The sequence below is a fragment of the Ranitomeya imitator genome, chromosome 4 (genome assembly GCF_032444005.1).
Source record: "Ranitomeya imitator isolate aRanImi1 chromosome 4, aRanImi1.pri, whole genome shotgun sequence".
NCBI lineage: Eukaryota > Metazoa > Chordata > Amphibia > Anura > Dendrobatidae > Ranitomeya > Ranitomeya imitator.
The window spans coordinates 432076871-432102139 of record NC_091285.1 but is presented as its reverse complement, the minus strand read 5'-3'; the positions used below and the strand labels follow the sequence as shown (position 1 = coordinate 432102139).

At 46.5% G+C, this 25269-nt stretch overlaps 1 protein-coding gene across 1 annotated transcript in view; it reads right to left on the bottom strand.

Moving 5' to 3' along the window:
- The window catches only part of ALPK3 (alpha kinase 3), a 183402-nt gene extending 177355 nt beyond the window's left edge, over positions 1-6047 (bottom strand). Inside the window, exon 1 of the mRNA XM_069765556.1 lies at positions 5908-6047. The gene's annotated coding sequence lies outside the window, so the exon portion shown is untranslated. The remainder of the gene's footprint in view (positions 1-5907) is intronic.
- Between the last annotated feature and the right edge of the window lie 19222 nt (positions 6048-25269).

Below are 25269 nucleotides of genomic sequence, written 5' to 3'. Positions count from 1 at the left end.
GCTGATGTTTGTTGTGGGTTTTTGTTTTCATCTTGAACAATTTTCCTGGCAGTTGTGGACGACATTTTTGTTGGTCTACCTGACCGTGGTTTTGTTTTTACGGATGCCCTGATTTTCCATTTGATAATCACAGTTTGAATGCTGCTTACTGGCATTATCAATTCCTTGGATATCTTTTTGTATATCTTTCCTGTTTTATACAGTTCAACTACCTTTTCCCGTAGATTTGTTGACAATTCTTTTGCTTTCCCAATGACACACAATACAGAAACCTCAGTGGCTGGATGAAAGATGCAAGAGTCTGTCTGGATTTCTGAAACTCACTCAGTTTTTATGTGTACACACTGATTACAAGCAAACAGGCCACAGGTGAGGATGTTACCTTTAGTAGCCATTCAATCCCATTTGTGCCAACTTCTGTGCATGTTATCAGGCCAAAGTCACCAGGTTAAGTGAATTTTTGATCAGGGTCTTTTGGATGTTTTTGGTTGTCATTATGATTTAAAAAGAGAAAACAGTAGTTTGACTGTAAATGGCTTCACCCAACCACTAACCATGAGCGGAGAAAAAGTTTTGGTGTTATCATTAATATTCTCTGAAAAAAGGCCAAAACAGCAAAAATTCTGCTGGGTATGTACCCTTTTGAGCACAAATGTATGAAGGAAGAGAAGGGGACAGCTGAATAAATAAGTAACTCAATGACTGGACCACTGACTGCTCTATTCTTGAACACTCTTGTGCACTGGCAGGACTATATTTCAGTCAAGGCATGTAAAGACTGCCTTAAGGACTGTTTTGAAAACCTCTAGGTTAAAACTATGAATCATCAATGCGTGGCCTATGAGGTTGGACATTCCAAGAGTTAATTATATCAAGGGCCTTGAAGGGTCAAATCAATTAAGTACAATTTTGATTAATGCTGAACACTATTCTAATCTATGAAAAATTAAAAGTGAAGTCTGATTTAAATGGACAAGGAGTATGAAATAATATCCTGTGTATAATGGTATTCCTGCTACAAAGCAAGGTATCCTTCTTGGGCAAACAAGTGGTCCTGCTTAAAAGTAGGAGGCAATGCTACAATAAAAAATGATGGCTCTCCATCCTGTCTTTTCAATTAAATCTAACAGACTATGTACCCATCAAGATAGCCTAAAATAATAATTTATATACTGATGAGTGATTTTCTGGAGAGCCAGGAACCAGCCGTTTTATAGCTAGCACTCCACCAATGTAAAATTAGAAGTTGGGAATTGCAGAAACACTCTATTTTTCTATCTTATTCTTTCCGTAATGAAGTTCATAATTTTATATTCTTATCTGATGCACACACTTACACTCTAGGGACAATTTTAAAGGGAGTCTGTCACCTTAAAATTTTGTTTTCAAGCTAAAAATATAGGGAGAGGTGGAGCAACAATAAAATATTTTTTTTTTTTGTTTAAAATTTGTTTCTCCATTGCCCCAAAACACAACTTTATTATAAGTGAATAAAGGTGCTCAGTACACCATCATCATAGATAAATGCCTAGGTGCACCATTTAATCCATTTATTTAGATTACTGCCCCTCCCTCTATGCCCAGAACCAGCTCTGCCTGATGACAAGCCTGCGCTATGTGTAGGGGAAAGCCACAAATCACTCTCTCCTCGCTGATGACATTGCTTGGGTATAGCTGTGTAGCGATGTCATCAGCTGCAAAGAAAAAGTAATGTCTGTGCTCTCTTCTAACCAGAAGTAAGGAAAGTCAGCACACTGCAGATAGAAGGGGTCATGCTAGAGGAAAAGGATGATAGTCCTGTAGTACTGTGGCATAAACCTTAGCACCAGAAAGCAAAGTGTAGAAATTCTTGCTGCAACAGTGATTTATTGTGATCCAGCACTAGAGAAGAGACAGACGTTTGTCCAACGTTTCAACCAATTAGTGGTCTTTTTCAAGGACATCGGTACAGGTAAACTCCATGTGTATGAAGGCCATATAGCTGCTCACGTACTCCATACACTCCACACACCCGGCGTGTACCTGTACAAATGTCTTTGAGAAAGACCATTAGTTGGTCGAAACGTTGAACAAAGGTCTATCTCTTGTTTGGTGCCAGATCATAATAAATCACTTTTGCAGCAAGAATTTCTATGTTTTTATTTTCGGTGCTGAGGTTTACGCCATAGTCTCCTAACCAGAAACATTGCACACATATTTTTCTTCAGACAGCGCTGACTCTGGGTATAGAAGGAGTGACAGTAATTTAAGTAAGTGGATAGAACAGTGCACCAACATGTTTAGCCATGCCAAATGTGCACTAAGCATCCTCATTTGATATATTACAATAAGGATGTTTTGGGGACAATGGAAGAAAGGATTCAGAAACAAAAATGATATTTTTTTTAATTTTTGCTCTTTCTCCGACAAGGCTATATAGTTAGTCTGATGTGTAAATTTGGGGTTACAAACTCCTTTTTTTTAAAAAAAAAAAGCCTATTAACCTCGAAGGCAGCAATGCTAACCAATAAGTTGCATCCCAAGTAAGTTTCAATCAGAATTGTTCTGATTTTACAACTAGCTCTGTTCCTTGAAAGTCTCATTATTTCAGGTAGATTGTTACTAGGTGAGTAATTATTTTGACAGCATGGAATGCGATGGTGATTGATATGATTAACATCCTCCTGTCTCTAAATTAGATATCAAGGAACACATATACTGTTTAAATGGACCCTTTATTTTTGGTATCAGCCCTTAAAATTATTCACACCCTGCAGATTGGGTGTAGTATTTTTTTTTGTTTCTGATGCCAAATACAGGATTTGATCCTACAGAGAAGTATTTTCTTTATAGTTTTCATCTGCTGATATTCCCACTTCTACCTCTTTCAATTCCAGCAATGCTAAAAGACGAAAACTTTTACATTGGTCCCAACCACTGTTTTTCTTCTGGTATTACAAGTACACAAGGCATGTTCAAATAAGCACAGAAACACATTTCTTTTTAACAATTCAAGATCTGCTCAGAAATGTCCAGATACTGACATTATTGCACAAGGAAAGACTAGAAGCATTAGGATGAAATGAATGGGAGGAGACACAGATTAGATATTAGAAAAAACTTTTTGACAGTGAGGGTGATCAATGATGGAAAAGGCTACCAAGAGAGGTGGTGAGTTCTCCTTCAATGGAAGTCTTCAAACAGAGGCTGGACAGACATCTGTCTGGGATGATTTAGTGAATCCTGCTTTGAGCAGGGGGTTGGACCAGATGACACAGGAGGTCCATTCTAACTCTACCATTCTATGATTCTATGACACTAAGTCATTAAAGCTTTAACTTAAAAAGATGTAAAAAGTAAAAAAAATTGGCTGTGCCAAAATTTGTTGATTTTTGGCATTTTCACTCCTACAAAGTGGGTGAAACTTGACTGGGACAGGGGCATGATGGGGTGTGGTGACCTCCGCTTATTATTAGCAGTGGTGTACCTTATCCCACAAATCTTACTGACATAGATTTTAATTCTGCTATATAAAATATTACTCCTAATAGGGCTTTATGTATTTTGCTCTATTAGCAGTAGCGCTTTATATAGCAGAATAAAAAAAGCCTATCTTTTAGTAGGTTGCTTTATCAGATTTTATTTAAAGATGTAAAGTCCTACAGGTGCTAAATATATTGAAACTTTCTTCTTTTTGGGGTCATCACAGGTCGCATCTTGCATCAGTTCCACTTTGCCACATTATACTTATTTTTATCCAGACTAGTAAAATAAATGTATGAACTACAATTGAAATCTAAAGCAATGTTTCATCTATACCTTCTTAACATCTTCTACTGGTTCTACATGTCCAGTTATTGCTGTTGATGAAGCATAATTCTACATAAAATAAAACTGCCATAAATTTTGTTGTGATATGGCAATCATATGCCCATTTGGTCATCTGTGAGGATCATTCACACGTCCAAACATCGGACAGCAATGCACAGACTGTCCATGAGTGTCATCACTAAAGCGTGACAGCCTGATAGAAATATATGGAGCTGTCACACTCAGGTCGGGAGAGTTATGGCAAATACGTGGTCAGACTGATTGCCATGGATGTCTGAATGAACCCTTAGGAATCCTATAAAGACATGCCTGAGGGCAACTTATGCTTCAACCATAGAATTTGACGTAAAGTGTTTACATAGCAATTCCATGGTCTACTGTTAAAAAAAACCTCACAATGACCCTTCTCAGGATAATTGATACTGACATTAATACATTCCAATATTCTGAATGTAATGGTCTAATATAAAGTTATGTTTGTGTTGCTTTTACAGAAGTCCCAGAACTACAAATTCCTCTTCCAAGCGACTAGACAACCTGCGGAATAGAACAAATGCTGGAATTTTCACCTCTTAGGCCGGTGGATAGTTCATTGCTGCCTCACTTCAGTAACCTATTGTGCCCTATATAGAAAACATTTGGTGATAAGGGCACAGGAACACATATCAGCTGATGTCTGACTTTACTGACTACAGGAATGTATCACATGTAATCAGCATTAGATTTCAGGAACTGTTCTACAATCGTGTGATGCTTACACGTTCCCAATACTTTTATAATATTTGTATATGTTTATTTCATACTTTCATAATGATTATTTCAATTTGATAGTAACCTTATGTACCGTGAATAGCACAGATATTGGACAGTACACACTGCCGGTATCTCTTAATCAAAGCAGATATTGCTAATGAACAATATTAAATAAACCATAATAAAAAAAACCTTGGTATGATCTGAAATATTATATAGGCTATAATTGCAAGATTAATAATTAAGAAATATTGGTACAGTCATTTAAGCATATAAATAATTTGTCTATGAACAATTTAGAACCAAACACAATAGCAAGGCCAATTCAAATTCTTTCCTCATGTAACAAGAAAATGTTGTCATGTATTTTCAGGTTCAAGCTGTCATAAGCTGCTAATATGGTGCAGTTACAAACATGAAATTAAAACTTCTAAATGAGTCCTGACAAAGCTGACATTTTCTGAATTACCAGTATGGCATATTCATAAAGTTTTTTTTAAAGATTTTACAACATGAAAACAACATAAGACAGAAAATAGCCATTATCAAGTACAACGTGACGTTTTGCATACAGTATCTTGAACACATTTTTTTACATGTCCTTCTAGATTTCTTTTGCAACTTTAAAGATCCGATACAAGCACGGAATTCCATCTTTTTCATTATTTAGCAACCCAGATCATATTTCCAGCTATTATTCATTAACATGACTACCAGCAGCCTCAAAATCTGAGGTTTTCTTGTTCTTCTCCGGCCACTTGTGCTATCACAATCTGTTTCAAATAAGATACCAGCAGGGTGTCCTTAAAGGGACAGGGATAAAAGTAACCGCTCTACAGTATTCAATAGGCTAAAAATAGGTATTACTATTAACCTTTTTATTATAACATATACATTTACAAACCACTATTGCAATCATTCTATAGATCAGACAATTTGGCTATGGTTCTAAATAACATCATAGTAAATGTAACGATATTCTCAGTGCAATGAAAGTACGTCACGCTGAATTAGTGCATCGGATTAAACTGAAATATAAGAATATAATCAGCTCTTCTCGGTCTATATTACATTAGAACAGTCTAAAATCCCATACCGAATAATATTAATAATAAACGAAGGAGGACCTTTAAGTCAGAGCTGCCTAATGTAATACATTGACTATCTCGGAAGACCTAAAAAAAGTTTCTTTCTCCATGTTCCTCAATATTGTAATACAGGAGGATTTTGAATCCATTTGCAAAATCGCAGATACAAGAAGACCACATTTGCCCAAGGTGACTGCCAAATGAACTTTGACTAATCTATTTCACCGTTAGTTAAGAAATTGAAATCAGAACTTACCGTTCAGAGATTTGAGCATTAGCTCTTCAGACAAGATGAGCAGAGGAATTCCAGAGGAAGCAGGTAAATATTGTGCCTTTGCTAAATCGCAACCCTGAAATGATTCTTTCCTACCCCTGGCCAAATCCCCAGCAGCAGCTGTCACTCATGACATGTGCTGCCCACCTTCTATTTATAGACATTCAAGCAAAGGGACGGTCACATTTTCCAGGAGGTCTCAGTAGCTTGGGAAGTGACTGGATATTACTGGGGGAGGGTAAATGCATAGAAGACGCTCCCATACGTAACATGTTTTGGTACATGACTTATGTTTACTGTGTTGAGTAATAATGGGCACCTCAATTTACTTGACATAATGCATAATGTGATATATTTTGCAATATTGTTGTTTGCACACTTTCCATGGGAAGTGTAAAGGATGACAACTACAAACTATCAACACTTAGGTCCCATTGACTTCAAAATCACCCAAAGAAACTGATTTTTCTTTTGAGTAGGAGTTTATCTGCAGTAGACTACGCTGTGGTGTTCTGGTTCTGCCCCTTATCAGCTGATGTGGGGGTGCCAGGTACATCACTTCACTAGTTTAACTTTCCTCAGTGTCTTTCTTTCAACATTTTACCTCAGAACAAAATCCATGTTTTTCAAAAGTAGTCTCCATACTCCATGCACTCATTAGCACGACATACCTTCACTTACACAGATACTGGCTCGTGACTGGTTTATGCAGCTTTACACGTATGCAGAGGTGGATTAAGTGTAGCCAGGGCCCCGGGCTGTTCAGACTCTGTGGGCCCCCCCACAGAGGCAACATTTTTGGGGCCCCCTTGAGACTCTGCCCAGGCTCCACCCCAGCCCTGCCTCCACCCCTCAAACTGTCCACAGTCCCACCACTCTCTCTGGGAAAAACTCCACTTCTCACCTATCACACATTAACAGTTCCCATCACCAGATCCCACATATAGCCGGCAGGTTTTGTTTTGGCCAAAAGATTTTTTAAGCCGCTACCATAACACGGTAGACACTTTTGGCAGGGCCCTACTCTGCTGTAACCTACTAAATATTTGTTAAAATATGCAATACAATTTAGGTATATTTTTATTTATTTTTCAATTTTTAAAATGACCAATAATATCACATACAAGGAACAAATACAGCTACACCATGTCCAGACCACATATTACCACCAGTGACCGAATAATACCCCATACAAGGAACAAATACCACAACACCATTACCAGACCACATATTACCACCAGTGACCGAATAATATCACATACAAGGAACAAATACCACCGCACCATGACCAGACCACATATTACCACCACAAAGTGACCAAATAGCACATACAAGGGACAAATACCGCAACACCATGATCAGATCACATATTACCACCACATAGTGACTGAATACTACAATACTGATCAGTAATAAAAAAAACCACAATACTATCACCATAAGTGCCATTATACACAGGAGATCGGTACTTATTATGCAGTGTCTGTGTACAGGTAATACAGTGATCACTAGTGATATTATACACAGGAGCTCTGTATATAATGTATAGGTAATACAGTGATCACTGCTGACATTATCCACAGGACCTCTGTATATAGTATACAGTGTTTAATGTCAGTGTATAGGTAACACACTGACTCACCAGTGACGTCTCTAGGTGAAGTCTTCATCTTTCATCCAGCACAGATCGCCATCACTTCTCCAGCCAGGGCTCGTCTCTGCAGGAAATAACACAGTTATCTCGAGCTCCGCTTGCAGAACACATTACTTAATTTTTCCCAACTTCTACATTACACCACATGAAGAAAAAAAGGCAACATAGTATCACTCTACACAGTAACAGGACCGCCCCCCCATTTAAAACAGTATACTCAAAAAATAAAATAAATACATCACTGCAGTAATAATATCCCTTAATTAGCCCCTATGGTAATAACATTCCCCATCCTAGCCCCCGTGTGTCTCATTCCTGGCTTCAGCCATATGTTCTCCCATCCTGCCCTCATGAGTATCCATTCTGCCCCATATGATCTCCCCATCCTGCCCCATCTGTCTACATCGTATCCATCCTGCCCCATGATCCTGCATGATCTGTCTCCAACCCTGCCCCATCTGTCTCCAATCCTGCCCCCAGTGTCTCCAATCATGCCCCCATGTCTTTCATCCTGCCCCGTGTCTCCAATCATGCCTTGTATCTCCATTCTGCCCCGTGTCTCCAATCATGCCCGTATATCCATTCTGCCCCATGTCTCCAATCATGCCCCCATGTCTGCAATCCTGCCTTGTGTATCCAATCATGCCCCCTGTGTCTCCATTCTGCCCCATCTGTCTCCAATCCTGCCCCCAGTGTCTCCAGTCATGCCCCCAGTGTCTCCAGTCATGCCCCCATGTCTTTCATTCTGCCCCGTCTCTCCAATCATGCCCTGTATCTCCATTCTGCCCCCTGTGTTTCGCATTCTGCCCCCATGTCCAGCATTCTGCCCCAATGTCCAGCATTCTGCCCCAATGTCCAGCATTCTGTCCCCATGTCCAGCATTCTGCCCCTGTGTCCAACATTCTGCCCGTGTCCAGCATTCTTCCCTTAGTGTCCAGCATTGTGTCCCCGTGTCCAGCATTCTGTCCCCATGTCCAGCATTCTGCCCCCCGTGTCCAGCATTCTGCCCCCTGTGTCCAGCATTCTGTCTCCATGTCCAGCATTCTGCCTCCCTGTGTCTCACAGTCTGTCCCGGGCCCCCCGGATCGCCGCTCTCAATAAAAAAAACAAAAAAAAAACAAGTTCTTCTTACCTGGCCGCGCTCCTGCGGAGAAGTTCCCTCCACACAGCTGAAGCGCGCACTCGCCGGCAACTGACAATGATGTCAGATGCCGGCGATGTGCACGCTGCGGCTGACATCAGCTGCTAGTCTCCGATTGGCTGACGGCTGTTAACTATTGACGTGCAGGCGCGTACAGGAGACAATCCAGCATCTGTCGGTTGTGCACTATAGCTGACAACTTGCTGTATCAGCCACGATCAGCATTTGCACCTTCCAAATCTGTTTAACCCCTTAGATGCTGCTGTCAATAGTGACTACATCATTATAAATGGTTAACAGAGTGTGGGGGCTTCTTCTTTATCCAAACTGGTGCCCTCAGGCCATGATTGTGTGGTCCTGATGTTTGCCATGGCAATTCACGTCCAAATAGCGGCATTAGAGTCTGACGGCTCTAGTAATCTGTTCAGAAGTTAGAGGCATTTAGGTGGCAAAAATACACATTTTCATTTCTGTCATGTCACTTTGCATTAATTCCTGTAAAGCACCTGAAGGGTTAATAAACTACCTGACAGCAGTTTTCAATATGTCAGGGGGTGCTGTTTTTAAAATGGTATCACGTTTGGGGGTTTCCCAATATATGAGACCCCTAAAGTTACTTCAAACATGTATAAGTCCCTAAAAAAATAAATTTTGTAAATTTCCTTGAAAAAAAATGGAAAATTGCTGCTACATTTTTAAACCTCCTAAAATGCTAACAAAATAAAATAACATTTTACAAATGGTGCTGATGTAAAGCAGACGTGAGGGAACTGTTATTTATTAATGGTTTGCTGTGGTATAACTATCTGGATTAAAGGGATAATAATTCAAATTTAGAAAATTGCAAATTTTTTAAACATTTTTCTCAAATTTTTGATATTTTTTATAAATAAATAAAACATATTGACCTAAATTTACCATTATCATAAAGTATAATGTGTCACGAAAAAACAATCTCAAAATCACTGGGATTTGTTGAAGCATTGCAAAGTTATTACAACATAAAGTGACATTGGTCAGATTTCAAAATTTTGGCTCTGTCACTAAGGGGTTAAACTGCCGCAGCGCCGCTAAGGGCCCGGTTTAGCCTGCCTGTAGGTTGCCTGGTGAGCAGATGCGGTTGCCCTCTGCCCTTCGGGCCCCATACGCCAGTCATGCTGGCAAACAGGAGGAGTGCAGTGGTGGCTGAGAGAGACAAAAAAGAGGGAGAGGTGAGGTATATATCTACCTATAATCACAGATGGGACCTAATGAGTTCAATACTTAATCGATATAGGTCTGTCCTCAAAACAGATCCTATTCTACAAAATGTCTTCCACAATGCCCCCTTATGACAGCAAGGAGTATCAATTGAAAAGACATACTAGTGAAGAGTCACTATGTTACCAAAACTCCTAACCTTTTTAAAGCTGGTATATCAAAAATAGATTTCTATCCTTGTGGAGACTGTCTGGCATGCAAAAATATGAGGCGCTCTACATCCTTCACCTCATCTGATGGCCTTAAAGAATATAAGATCAGAGACTACATTACCTGCAACACCACATATGTGATATATTTATATTGGATTAACATAACGCGAATTACGGGTTCGTATTCGTGAACTCGTGAGGGACATTGAGGCCGCTCGCGATGTGGAGGATGTAAATACTTTGAAACCAGTTCCAAAACATTTCCGCCTCAAGCATAAATGCAATCCAGGTGGCCTCCATGCTTGGGGGATTGACAGAATTCGTGCTGGCATAAGGGGGGGTGACACAAAGAATGTGCTTGCTCAGAGGGAATGTCAGTGGATAGCGGTACTTAATACCATGGCACCGGCAGGTCTCAATGAGCAGTTGAGTTATATTTCATATTTATAATTCAGTATCCTTGGTTTTCTATCTGTTTCATGTGTTTTTGTATCTTTGCTGCTCTTAACTAATTTTGTTTTTTATTTTAGTCATTTTAGTTCTTATGTGATCAAGTACTATATAGAATCCTTATGTGTGAAGTGATAAAGATCTATACGGGCCATTCACATTGGAAGTGATGCTTCTCACATCAAATTTAATTAAATGTTGTGGAACACCTATGGACAATGTTTTTATATTATTATATATTATATAGTTTCACATATCCATATACACTATTGTCATATGCTATTATATTTATTATGGTATTTTACATTAGTATGTTTGTTTAATATATTTTGGTATTAATTATATATTTATTCTAATTTAATTTCACTGCACTAGTGTACTTTATACTTAAAGGAACAGTTCATTGAGGGACTCCTGTCCAGCACCTACAGGACACAGCTGCGAATCCTGGCATTGCAAAACCCTGACCTGGACTTTGCACAATTTAAAGACAGGGCCGTCCGGGTGCTGCATGAACCTCAGCCCAGCCACACAGTGCCCTCTAGGCAACCAGCCCTCACGTACCACCAGGAGGTGACATCATATCCTCAGGTCCCCATTGAGGCCGACGCACAGATCCTGGATGATGACCCCTCCACAGGACAACGCCTCCAGGTGCAGGAATTGACTAAAAGCGTAGCAGCACTAGCCCGGACCGTGCAGTCCCTACAGGAATCCCCAAATGAGAAGATCAAGCTGGCTTCCAGACCGGAGGACGTCCCCTGGCGACAGCAGAAGACAATCCCGCCGACCAGAGGAAGAGACGACGACCGTTATCATCTGGGTGGACGACCCATCTGTCACCGCTGCAACCAGGCAGGACATATTGCAAGGTAGTGTCATTTAAACAAGCAACCCCCTGGGGCAGAGGGCCAACCCCAAAGAATAGGACCAGGCCCACAAAACTGGTGAGCCAAGTATGTCAAAGGACGACCAGTCCTCCCTATTGTGATCGACAGCATCCCGATGAATGCTTTGTTGGACACTGGTTCTCAGGTGACGACTATGCCTTACATTATCTATAAACGCAATTGGCCTGACATAGACATTACCCGTGGCTCTTCCTCCTCTATTTGTTCCTCGGATCTTGCACCTTCGATAACAGTTTGTCTGTTATCACCAGCCCCCCTCGATCGCAGTAATCCACTCTCCATTGGCACCTGCATGTGTGACGACATTCTTGAACTTAGAGACAATGTTATCCCTTCTGCATTCTTTTCTGCTTCTTCCTCTTCTTCTGGGACCATATCTCCTCCCGCAGGTTATTCAAAGTCTGCTCCAGCATATAGATGACCGAAATAGTGATGCTGACAATGGCGTTGTCAGCGCTAACCATCTAAGGCTGGTTTCACATTTGCGGATGGAGGGCTGCGTACGTCCTCTGTGAAGCTCCGCCCACCGCCGCACCTCCTCTAATCAGCTCCGCATACGTCGGCATGCGTACCTTATCTTTACTTTTAGGTACGCAGGCCAAACCAATATATGCAGATGCCTCCGCATGTGTCATTTTGACAGTGAGGCGACCTGCGCCGAACGCAACAAGTTGCAAGTTGGTGCGGTTGCCACACCGTCAAAACAACGCATGCGGAGGCATCCGCATGGCCTGCATGCCCAATGTTAAAGATAGGGTACGCAGGATGCATGCAGCTGTAGGCAGAGCTGAATGAAGAGGTGCAGCAATGGGTGGGGCTTCACGGAGGAATTCCACAGCCCTGATGAACGCTAGTGTGAAACTAGCCTTAGTAGCCATTTTGAAACTGTGCCGAAGGGTGCAGAGGTCCTTAATATGTGCCTACTCTGTAAACGTAATATGCGGCACGTCCATACTGCGTTGGCCCAGGCTATACAACATGACATACTGCGTCAGGGCTCGTTGCTGCTGCTACAGTCACTGCAACATGTGCAGAGTGGAAATCCACCATGCCGACTAGTGTTGAGTAGTGTTGAGCGATACCGTCCGATACTTGAAAGTATCGGTATCGGATAGTATCGGCCGATACCCGAAAAGTATCGGATATCGCCGATACCGATATCCGATACCAATACAAGTCAATGGGACACCAAGTATCGGAAGGAATTCTGATGGTTCCCAGGGTCTGAAGGAGAGGAAACTCTCCTTCAGGCCCTGGGATCCATATTAATGTGTAAAATAAAGAATTAAAATAAAAAATATTGATATATTCACCTCTCCGGCGGCCCCTGGACATCACGCGGGTAACCGGCAGGCTTCTTTGTTTAAAATGCGCGCGTTTAGGACCTGAGGAATGATTGGTCGCGTGCCGCCCATGTGACCGCGACGCGACCAATCAGAAGCCGCGACGTCATTCCTCAGGTCCTAAACGCGCTCATTCTAGGAATTTAGGGCCTGAGGAATGACATAGCGGCTTCTGATTGGTCGCGTCGCGGTCACATGGGCGGCATGCGACCAATCAGAAGCCGGACATCATTCCTCAGGTCCTAAACGCGCGCATTTTAAACAAAGAAGCCTGCCGGTTACCCGCGTGATGTCCAGGGGCCGCCGGAGAGATGAATATATCAATATTTTTTATTTTAATTCTTTATTTTACACCTCACTATGGATTCGATACCGATACCCGATACCACAAAAGTATCGGATCTCGGTATCGGAATTCCGATACCCGATACTTGCGGTATCGGAATGCTCAACACTAGTGTTGAGCATTCCGATAACGCAAGTATCGGATATCGGCCGATATTTGCGGTATCGGAATTCCGATACCGAGTTCCGATACTTTCAGTATATCGGATACCGGAATCGGAAGTTCCCATAATTCAAAGAGCCAGTTTCATTTAATTCAGCCAATGAGGAATGATTAGAAGTGTGGGCACATCCTGTTCTGCATGGTAGGCATGTAACTACTGGCATGGCTGTAATTGGCTGCTGAAATGATGTCATCATGCACTATAAAAGTCGCTGCTGGCATTTTGGGTTCACTCTGCTGTGAATTCAGTTAGGGACAGGACGCTGTGTTCTGACTGAGGGCCAGTTTTGAGATAGCGATTTGCTTCATTGTGCTTTACCCAGGCTAATTTAGCAACCGCTGTGTGAGAACCTTGCTTTTGCCTTGCAACGCTGTTCACAGCTGTCTGCAAGGTCTGTGTTGTGACTGCAGCTCACTCTGTAGTCTGCCCACAGCCACTGCCGGTTGTAGCCAGCTCAGGGTGCGTCACTGCCTCATACTGCTGAATCCATTGTCCTTTGTTGCAATTAGTGTAGCCTGCTGCACATTTTTTCAAATTTATCCTATTAGTGGGTTTCCATCCGTATCCTGCTAGATTGTGGAAAAACACTATATAGGATTAGATAGAGGAGCTTTTCTTGGCCTTGCAGCATCATTCACGGCTGTCTGCATGGTCTGTGTGTGAGTGCAGCTCACTCTGTAGTCTGTTCTGCTGCCACAGCCGGTTGTAGTCAGCTCAGGGTGTGTCACTGCCTCATACTGTTCAATTGTCCTATTTTGCATTAGTGCAGCCTGCTGCACATTTTTTCAAATTTATCCTATTAGTGGGTTTCCATCCGTATCCTGCTAGATTGTGGAAAAAAACTATATAGGATTAGATAGAGGAGCTTTTCTTTGCCTTGCAGTGCCGTTCACGGCTGTCTGCACTGTCTCTGTGTGAGTGCAGCTCACTCTGTAGTCTGTTCTGGGAAACAAACAAAAAGTTTATAAAGTTCACCAAACACTCCACTTTACAGTTGTGTAGGTCACATTAGCTCATATTAAAGTGCAGTCCACACTTTATAAAATTAGTGTTTCTTATGCCTGTTAGCAACTGTTCAGGAATAAGCACACTAAGCCCTTAGTACTTTTTTGCCTATCTTTATCAGTCTACCAAGATGAAAAAGGAAGGGAGTAAGGCACGTGGTCGTGGGCGTGGAGGTGGAGCAGGGAGAGGATGTGGGGATTCTGTGCCTGCTGCAGGCACCGGTGACTCATCATCCCCCAGTTTTAGCAGGGAACAGTCCTTCATGCGCAGCTTTGTAGGAGCTTGCCGTACCCCGCTGCTGCGGGAAGAACAAATTGAAGCCGTTGTCGGATGGATGGCAGCTAACGCATCGACTTCAATTAGTGCCACATCCTCTCAGGCACAGAGCACTGAAGAGCACCCATCTGTCTCTTCACCACTTGCCAAATTGCCCAGGCAGTCAGAGAGCCCAGGACAGGAGCCATCTCTACTTCTGTTCTTTGAATCTCTTGGCTTGGAAAGAAAGGGCCAGCCAAGCAGCATTCTAGAATCTGAAGAAGAGGCAGTATGCAGTGATGCCCAACAGCTTTATCTCTCTGAATCTGAAGAGGCAGGTGGGCCAGTGCCTCCGGTCAGCACACCTCAGTACGCACCTGATGATGAGACTCAGGTGCCACTTTCTGGTGCGTACTGTGCTGCCGAGACTACCCAGGAGAAGCAGTTGGTGGAAGAGAGTAGTGTAGATGATGAGGTCCTTGACCCACCATGGTGTGAGGTACAGGAAGGTGGTGGGAGCAGCTCTGAGGAAGAGATTCCCCAAACGGCACAAAGAGGGAGGGGGAAGACTGCGTTGCCTGAAGCCTCCACTTCGGCACCCATTAGGAGCATGCCTCTTCCAAAAGCCAAAGCAGGTGCTCCCAAGACTTGCAGTGCCTGGTCCTTTTTTGACACAGTTGCAGCTGACATTTGCTTAGTCAAATGCAAGCTGTGTCATCAGAAAGTCAAAAGAGGGAAAAGTGTCAGCAACCTTAATACCACAAATATGTGGAAACATGTGCGGACCAAGCACGCAGTGAAGATATAAAAACACACTGAAGACCTAGGCCAACCTACAGTGGCACCTACCACCTCTTCAGCTCGTGTTGGAGCCTCTTCCTCCAGCTCACACACAGCTGGTTCGGCTTCCTCACAGGATCGCCATGGAAGAACCTCTGGCACTCTTGTCCAGAGACCCAGTGTAATTCCACCCACAGCACCACGTTCCCAGTCATCCTCACACTCCCAGTCCACTCTACAGCCATCGGTAGCACAGGCATGGGAGAAAAGGTGGCCATTCTCAGAAAACCACCCCCGAGCACAGGCTCTGAATGCTGGCATTGCAAAACTACTGTCCCTTGAAATGCTGTCATTCAGGCTGGTGGAGACGGACACCTTCCATAACTTGATGGCATTGGCAGTCCCACAATACAACGTGCCCAGCCGCTTTTATTTCAGCAGGCAAGCTGTCCCTGCCCTGCAAAAGCATGTGGAGGGAAACATTAAACATGCGCTACTAAACGCCGTCAGTAGCAAGGTCCACCTCACCACTGATGCGTGAACCAGTCACCATGGACAGGGACGATACCTTTCCCTCACTGCCCATTTGGTAAATGTTGTGGAGCCGGGTACAGATCGTGAGAGTGGCGCTCTACGTGTTCTGCCAACTCCAAGGATTGCAGGAATCCAGTCTGTACACATTGACTCCTCCTCATACTCCCGTTCCTCTGAATCATCGCTGCAGGAGCCGTCACGGTCCACCTCCACATGGACCCGTGAACTCTTACCTGTTCCGACCGATATGAGCACAGCCGTGGCCAAACGTCAACAGGCCGTATTGAAATTAATTTCTTTGGGGAATCAAAGCCACACAGCGCAGGATCTCTGGTATGCCATCAAGCAGGAGAGCGACGTGTGGTTTGTGCCAGCGAATCTCCAGCCAGGCATGGTAGTGTGTGACAATGGCCAAAATCTGGTGGCAGCTCTGGGCCTAGGCAACCTCACTCACATCCCATGTCTGGCACATGTGCTCAACTTGGTCGTGCAGAGTTTTTTGAGGGACTATCCGGATCTTGATGCACTGCTGCATAAGGTCCGCCTAGAGTGTGCTCACTTGCGGCGTTCCAGCATGGCAAGATTGTGCATTGCAGCTCTGCAGCGCCGATTCTGCCTTCCGGAACATATGTCACCTACCCACCAGGTGGAATTCAACGTTACATATGTTGGAGCGGTTGTGTGAGCAGCAGCCAGCAGTAATGGAGTGCCAGCTGCATCAGGCGCAAAGAAGTCGCACTGCGTGCCGTTCAGACTTCACAACCACTGAGTGAGCCACTATGAAGGACATCTGCCAGGTTTTAAGGGCCTTTGATGATTCCACACGGATGGCAAGTGCAGATGATGCACTAGTCAGTATGACTGTCCCCCTTATCTGCCTGCTTGAAAGAATACTGCGAGCGCTAAGGGATGAGGTGGTGGAAGAGGTGGAGGATGAGGAGTCACAAATGCCATCTGCTTCTGGACAGACTGCGCGACGTGGTTCCTCACAAAGGCCTAGGCAGGGGACACTTTGTGAGGAGGATGAGGAGGAGTCAATGGAGGAGGAAGACATCTGTCCAGAGGAGAGAGTTACACAAATCTCCAGTAGTCAGAATGTAGAGCGAGGGTGGGGTGATGCAGAGCAGGCAGAGATCACGCCTCAAGCAGGGGACAGCATTTCTTGGCCAGTTGGCAGTCTTCAGCACATGGTTGATTTCATGCTGCAGTGCCTGAGAAACGACCGCCGCATCGCCCACATTCTCCACACGGCTGATTATTGGGTGCTCACCCTCCTAGATCCGCGCTACCGGGACAACTTACAAAGCCTCATAACACCGTTGCAGCGGGAGCGTAATATGCGGGAGTACCAAGACACACTGGTGCAGTCCATCATCTTCTCCAGTCCAACTGAGAGCAGTGCTGCTAGTGCTTTACAAAGCAGCTCAGTGTTTTGAGGCAGTGGAGGAAGCTCGGCACAAGAAGGGAGCAGAAGCAGTGCCTCAGCACAAGTCATGACCAGAATGGCCCAACAGTGGCAAAGTTTTGTGTGCCCGCCACTAATGTCTACACCATCACAGACGAGTCCAGTCAGCAGGAGGCCACATTTCCGTCAGATGGTGACAGACTACATGTCTTGCCCTCTCAATGGACTCCCAGACGGCTCTTCCCCCTTCAAGTTTTGGGTCTCTAAGCTGGATACATGGCCAAAGCTTAGCCAGTATTGGAGGTGCTGGCTTTCCCTGCTGCTAGTGTATTTTCGGAACGCGTTTTTAGTGCCGCAGGTGGTGTACTAACAGACCGTCGCATGCGACTATCCTCCGATAACGTTGACCGGCTTACTTTTCCCAAAATGAACAAGGCCTGGATCTCCCAGAAATTTGCCACTTCTCTTCCAGATTAAATAATTGGTTGGCAACAGTATCCAGGTCTCCTATTGTGTTCATGTTTCTACCACCGGAACTGTAATCCCTGGGCTCCAACACCGCCAGTTGTGGCTCGGAAGTGCCATCTGCACAGTCAACACATGACCCAGTGTTATTGGGTTTAAGTAACGTCAACTGATCCCCAGCGGTGTATCCGGCAATTGCTCCTGCTACCTCCACACTCACACTACTACAGAAATGAAAGGGAACCTGTCCCCCCAGGAGTTAGTAACTGAAAAAGCCACTTGTGCAGCACTAATGCTGCACAAGGAACAGGTGGCTCTTTTAGTTATGCTCCTTGCACACGCTGAACTTAACACATTAAAATATGTGTCCCCTCATACCGTGAAATCGTCCCGGAGGTGTGACTTTCCTTCGTAATGAGACGCAGCACAACCGACATTCATACCCCCTTGGCGCCGGGCACCACCTCCTCAGTGTTGTTTGAATCTGTCCCGGAGCCTGCGCTGTTATCTTAAACCTTGGTCATGTGCAGTTAGCGCTGCCCATCTTCTGACATCATTTGATGTCAGGCTGACTGCGGCCGTGCTGATCGAGATCCCGCCCCGCAGTGTTAGGGTTAGGGTTAGGATCCCATAGCGTTTGGGTTTGGGTTAGGGTTAGGGTTAGGATCCCTTAGGGCAGGGGTCGGGAACCTATGGCTCGCGAGCCAGATATGGCTCTTTTGATGGCCGTATCTGGCTCGCAGACAGGGGGCCCGGGGCCGGCAAGTCAGACGCCCCTGGTCACCGCACTATGTCCGCCTCCTGCTCCCGCACACTTCCGTCACTTACTTCCAGGGACGGATTATCAGAGGGTCAATATGGGCGGTAGCCCAGGGCCCAGTGGTCTGGGGGGGCCCTGGGCTACCGCAGATTAACCCTCTGATAATCATTTGTGAATGCCGGCCCGTGCCGGCCGCCGCCGCCGGCGTTTATGTGCCCCCCGGACCCGGTGGGCGGAGAGAGGGGGCCGCATCGGGCCCCTTCTCATCTGCTCACCGGGCCCCTTGCAGCGCTGCGGCGGTTTCCTATTGATGTGCGGGCGCGCGCCCGCACATCAATAGTTAACAACAACAGCCGCCAGCCAATTAGAGGCTGGCGGCTGATGTCGGCCGCAGCGCACACGTCGCCGGCGTCTGACGTCATTGTCAGTCGCCGGCGAGTGTGCGCTGCTGCAGGGAGCTCGCCGCCTGGAGCGCGGACAGGTGAGGAGACTGCTTGTTTTTTTTTTGTTTTTTTTGGATCAGTTATCGGTGGACACACTGGGGGAGTGGGGGGCAATGCTGGAGGACACACTGGGGGGCAATGCTGGAGACACTGGGGCAGATTGGAGGACACACTGGGGGCAATGATGGAGACAGTGAGGCAGATTGGAGGACACACTGGGGGGGCAATGCTGGAGGACACAGTGGGGCAGATTGCTGGAGACAGTGGGGCAGATTGCTGGAGACAGTGGGGCAGATTGCTGGAGACAGTGAGGCAGATTGGAGGACACACTGGGGGGGGCAATGCTGGAGACACTGGGGCAGATTGGAGGACACACTGGGGGCAGTGCTGGAGACAGTGGGGCAGACTGGAGGACACACTGGGGGGCAAAGCTGGGAACACTGGGGCAGATTGGAGGACACACTGGGGGCAATGCTGGAGACAGTGGGGCAGATTGCTGGAGGACACACTGGGGGGCAATGCTGGGGGACACACTGGGGGCAATGCTGGAGACAGTGGGGCAGATTGCTGGAGACAGTGGGGCAGATTGCTGGAGACAGTGGGGCAGATTGCTGGAGACAGTGGGGCAGATTGCTGGAGACAGTGGGGCAGAATGCTGGAGACAGTGAGGCAGATTGGAGGACACACTGGGGGGGCAATGCTGGAGACACTGGGGCAGATTGGAGGACACACTGGGGGCAATGCTGGAGACAGTGAGGCAGATTGGAGGACACACTGGGGGCAATGCTGGAGACAGTGGGGCAGATTGGAGGACACACTGGGGGCAGATTGCTGGAGACACTGGGGGCAGATTGCTGGAGACACTGGGGGCAGATTGCTGGAGACACTGGGGCAGATTGCTGGAGACACTGGGGCAGATTGCTGGAGACACTGGGGCAGATTGCTGGAGACACTGGGGCAGATTGCTGGAGACACTGGGGCAGATGATTGCTGGACACACTGGGGCAATGCTGGATACACTGGGGCAATGCTGGAGACACTGGGCCAGATTGCTGGACACACTGGTGGTAATATGCTGGACACACTGGGGCAGATTGCTGGACACACTGTCTGGGGGCAATATGCTGGACATACTGGGGCAGATTGCTGGACACACTGGGGGTAATATGCTGGACACACTGGGGGTAATATGCTGGACACACTGGGGGCAGGACTGGAGGCATGGGCAGAATGTAGACACGGGGCATGATTGGAGACATGGGGCAGGATGGATACAATAATAAAATAGACAATTGACATAACTGACAATGCGTTGTGTGACATGTCCAACATTCCAGCTTCTTTCTTCTGCGAATGCCTCAAAGCTGGCATTCTCTCAACATCAGGTGGGAAGAATGCCAGCTTCCAGTCATGCGCAGGAAAAAGAAGAAGCCAGACTGCTGGACTGATGTCATGCATCGCAAGCTCACAATGTAAGTTATTTATTTAATTTTTTACTGCTAATTACCATTGTTTCAGTCCAGTTGTGGCTTTATACAGCAGTGAGGAGCATTCCTTGCTGTACTAAGTGAACATTGGAGCGATTGATCTGTCAATGGCCCTTTAAACATATTGTACGGCTCTCGCGGAATTATATTTCAAAATATGTGGCGTTTACGGCTCTCTTAGCCAAAAAGGTTCCTGACCCCTGCCTTAGGGTTTGGGTTTGGGTTAGGGTTAGGGTTAGGATCCTTTAGGGTTTGGGTTAGGGTTAGGATCCCTTAGGGTTAGGGTTAGGATCCCTTAGGGTTTGGGTTAGGGTTAGGATCCCTTAGGGTTAGGGTTAAGATCCCTTAGGGTTTGGATTTGGGTTAGGGTTAGGATCCCTTAGGGTTAGGATTAGGATCCCTTAGGGTTAGGGTTAGGATCCTTTAGGGTTTGGGTTAGGGTTAGGATCCCTTAGGGTTACAGTTAGGATCCCTTAGGGTTAGGGTTAGGATCCCTTAGGGTTAGGGTTTGGGTTAGGGTTAGGGTTAGGATCCCTTAGGGTTAGGGTTTGGGTTAGGGTTAGGATCCCTTAGGGTTAGGGTTAGGATCCCTATGGTTACTAGGGATCCTAACCCTAACCCTAACCCTAACCCTAGCTATTTCTGTTTATAGTGGGTTTTCTTGTTGATTTTGATGATTGGCAGCTGTCACACACTTCTCATCATGCATTTAAAACACGCAAACGCGTCAAAACGCCGCGTTTGCATTAAAACATGCAAAAACGCTTGCGTCTAAAAAACGCAGCGTTTAAACGCGTTTAAACACGTTTTTTCACCAAATGCGTTTGCGTTTAAAACACTGCGTTATCTTAAACCTTGACCATGCGCAGTTAGCGCTGCCCATCTTCTGACATCATTTGTTGTCAGGCTGGCTGTGCCTGTGTGGCCGCCCTGCCCGAGATCACGCCCCGCAGTGTCTTATGTATTCACACTGCGGGCCTGGGATTCATGGGCATGCGCAGTGCATATCTTTGCCTCTCACTCATCTCCTTCCGCCTTCTTCTGACTGTGCGGCCTCATGGCCATGGCATGCGATTAGGGATCAGCTGACGCCACACGTTCTGAAGAAGGCAGAAGGAGATGAGAGAGAGGCGCAGATATGCACTGCGCAAGGCCATGAATCCCAGCCCCGCAGTGTCTTTTGATTTATTCACACTGCGGGGCTGGGATTCATGGGCATGCACAGTGCATATCTTCGCCTCTCACTCTTCTCCTTGAGCCTTCTTCTGACTGTGCGGCCTCACGGCCGTGGCATGTGATTAGGGGTCAGCTGACGCCGCACAGTCTCAAGAAGGTGGAAGGAGACAAGTGAGAGGCCAAGATATGCACTGTGCATGCCCATGAATCCCAGGCCCACAGTGTGAATAAATCAGAAGACACTGCGGGGCAGGATCTCTGGCAGGGCGGCCGCACAGGTGCAGCCAGCCTAACAACAAATGATGTCTGAAGATGGGCAGTCGTAACTGTGCATGGTCAAGGGATAACATAACAGCGGAGGCTCCGGGACAAATTCAAACAATGCTGAGGAGGCGGCGCCCGGCGCCAAGGGGGTATGAATGCTGACTGTGCTGCGTCTCATTAAGAAGGAAAGTCCCGCCTCCGCAACGGTTTCAAGGTATGAGGGGACACATTGTATAAGTGTTAACTTCAGCGTGTGCAAGAAGCATAATTAAAAGAGCCACCTTTTCCTTGTACAGCATTGGTACTGCACAAGGAGGGTCTTTTAGTTGCAAACACCTGGGGGGGTTAAAGGTTCCCTTTCAACTTGCTCCAATTAGGCCTCAGCCTATACTCTGCTTCTCTTGCATTCCAACACCACCAGTTCCAGCTCAGAAGTGTCTTTGGCATGGATACTCCCTCCTGCCCAGCCCGGTTCCAGCATGCCAGCTGTTTACGGGTAGTGTCAAGGTCACTTAGACTCCAAAACGTTGTCCTGTCATGTTGCGGTCTGGTTAGCCGACTATGGTGCCTGCAGTTTAGGTGCTTCCTATGTGGGCTGCGGGAACTGGCAATCAAGGCTGGTTCCGTAGTGCCAATAGGACAAGCTCCCCCTGTTGAACTGTGGGTTTTCGGTAACTACGGCCAGCTCGTGGCCTAGCTATTGTTTTTTTGTCCTGTGGACCTTCTGCTGCCTATCTGAGTTCCAGCACCATTAGCTGGTTCTTATGAAGACAATCTTGAAAAGGTCCCCCTGGTTGCAGCACCGTCAGCTGGTTCCGGGCAGAGCTTTTGGCTTAGGTGCCTCCTTCTGGGTATCCTAGTTCCACCAACGTCAGGTGGTCCTTGGTAGTGCTTTCTGACATGGGTACCTCCTGCTTAGTAACCGGATTCCAGTACCGTCAGCTGGTCCTCGGTAGTTCCATTGGTTCTTCTACATTCGGGTAGCCATCCGGGTTCCAGTACCGTCAGCTGGTTCTTGGCAGTGTCTTTTGCTCTTGTACCTTCAGCTCCCCATCCTGGTTCCAGTACCGTCAGCTGGTTCCGGGCAGAGCCTTTGGCTTTGGTGCCTCCTTCTGGGTATCCTAGTTCCACCAACGTCAGGTGGTCCTTGGTAGTGCTTTCTGGCACGGATACCTCCTGCTTAGTAACCGGGTTCCAGTACCATCCGCTAGTCCTCGGTAGTTCCATTGGCTCTTGTACCTTGGGCAACGCATCCGGGTTCCAGTACCATCAGCTGGTTCTCGGCAGTGTCTTTGGCACGGGTACTCCCTCCTGCCCAGCCTGGTTCCAGCATGCCACCGGTTTCCGGGTAGTGTAAAGGTCACTTAAACTCCAAAACGTTGTCCTGTCATGTTGCGGTAGGGTTAGCCGACTCTATGGTGCCTGCAGTTTAGGTGCTTCCTTTGTGGGCTGCGGGAACTGGCAATCAAGGCTGGTTCCGTAGTGCCAATAGGACAAGCTCCCCCTGTTGGACTGTGGGTTTTCGGTAACTACGGCCGGCTCGCGGCCTAGCTATTGTTTTTTTGTCCTGTGGACCTTCTGCTGCCTATCTGGGTTCCAGCACCGTTAGCTGGTTCTTAGAAAGACAATCTTGAATAGGTCCCCCTGGATTCAGAACCGTCAGCTGGTTCCAGGCAGAGCCTTTGGCTTTGATGCCTCCTTCTGGGTATCCGAGTTCCACCAACGTCAGGTGGTCCTTGGTAGTGCTTTGTGGCACGGGTACCTCCTGCTTAGTAACCGGGTTCCAGTACCGTCAGCTGGTCCTCGGTAGTTCCATTGGCTCTAATACCTTGGGGTAGCCATCCGGGTTCCAGTACCATCAGCTGGTTCTCGGCGGTGTCTTTGGCTCTTTTACCTTCTGCTCCCCATCCTGGTTCCAGCACCGTCAGCTGGTTCCGGGCAGAGCCTTTGGCTTAGGTGCCTCCTTCTGGGTATCCTAGTTCCACCAACGTCAGGTGGTCCTTGGTAGTGCTTTCTGGCACGGGTACCTCCTGCTTAGTAACCGAGTTCCAGTACCGTCAGCTGGTCCTTGGTAGTACCATTGACTCTTCTACCTTCGGGTAGCCATCCGGGTTCCAGTACCGTCAGCTGGTTCTTGGCAGTGTCTTTTGCTCTTGTACCTTCGGCTCCCCATCCTGGTTCCAGTATCGTCAGCTGGTTCCGGACAGAGCCTTTGGCTTAGGTGCCTCCTTCTGGGTATCCGAGTTCCACCAATGTCAGGTGGTCTGGGGTAGTGCTTTCTGGCATGGATACCTCCTGCTTAGTAACCGGGTTCCAGTACCGTCCGCTGGTCATCGGTAGTTCCATTGACTCTTGTTCCTTGGGCAACGCATCCGGGTTCCAGTACCTTCAGCTGGTTCTCGGCAGTGTCTTTGGCACGGGTACTCCCTCCTGCCCAGCCTGGTTCCAGCATGCCACCGGTTTCCGGGTAGTGTCAAGGTCACTTAGACTCCAAAACGTTGTCCTGTCGTGTTGTGGTCGGGTTAACCGACTCTATGGTGCCTGCAGTTTAGGTGCTTCCTATGTGGGCTGCGGGAACTGGCAATCAAGGCTGGTTCCGTAGTGCCAATAGGACAAGCTCCCCCTGTTGGACTGTGGGTTTTCGGTAACTACGGCTGGCTCGCTGCCTAGCTATTGTTTTTTTGTCCTGTGGACCTTCTGCTGCCTATCTGAGTTCCAGCACCTTTAGCTGGTTCTTAGGAAGACAATCTTGAATAGGTCCTCCTGGTTTCAGCACCGTCAGCTGGTTCCAGGCAGAGCCTTTAGCTTTGATGCCTCCTTCTGGGTATCCGAGCTGCTTAGTAACCGGGTTCCAATACCGTCAGCTGGTCCTCGGTAGTTCCATTGGCTCTTGTACGTTCTGGCAGCCATCCTGGTTCCAGTACCGTCAGCTGGTTCTTGGCAGTTCCTCAGCCTTCTTGTACCTTCTGCTACATTTCCAAGTTCAAGAGCCTAAAGATGACGACCCTGAAGACCGAGAAGCAGAAGAACAAGAAGCTGCAGAACAAAAAGCAGAAGAACATTAAGCATAAGACTAAAAATCAGAGCAAAAGATATTATCTAAATTATAAGCAGAAGAAGACTAAGCAGTGTATGGGGTGAGTCCTTTCCTCCTCGTGGTGCCCCTGGTAAAAACTTGCTGCTGCAGGCCAAACTGAACGCGGACAAATCCTGTTGTAAATCTTTTGAGACAGGCAGAACAGAAGGTGTAATCTTCAAACTTTTATAGATAGCAACTACAGGAATGCCTGTCACAAATAAGAATATGATGAAGACGAAGAATATGAAGAAGATGAAGAAGTAGAATATGA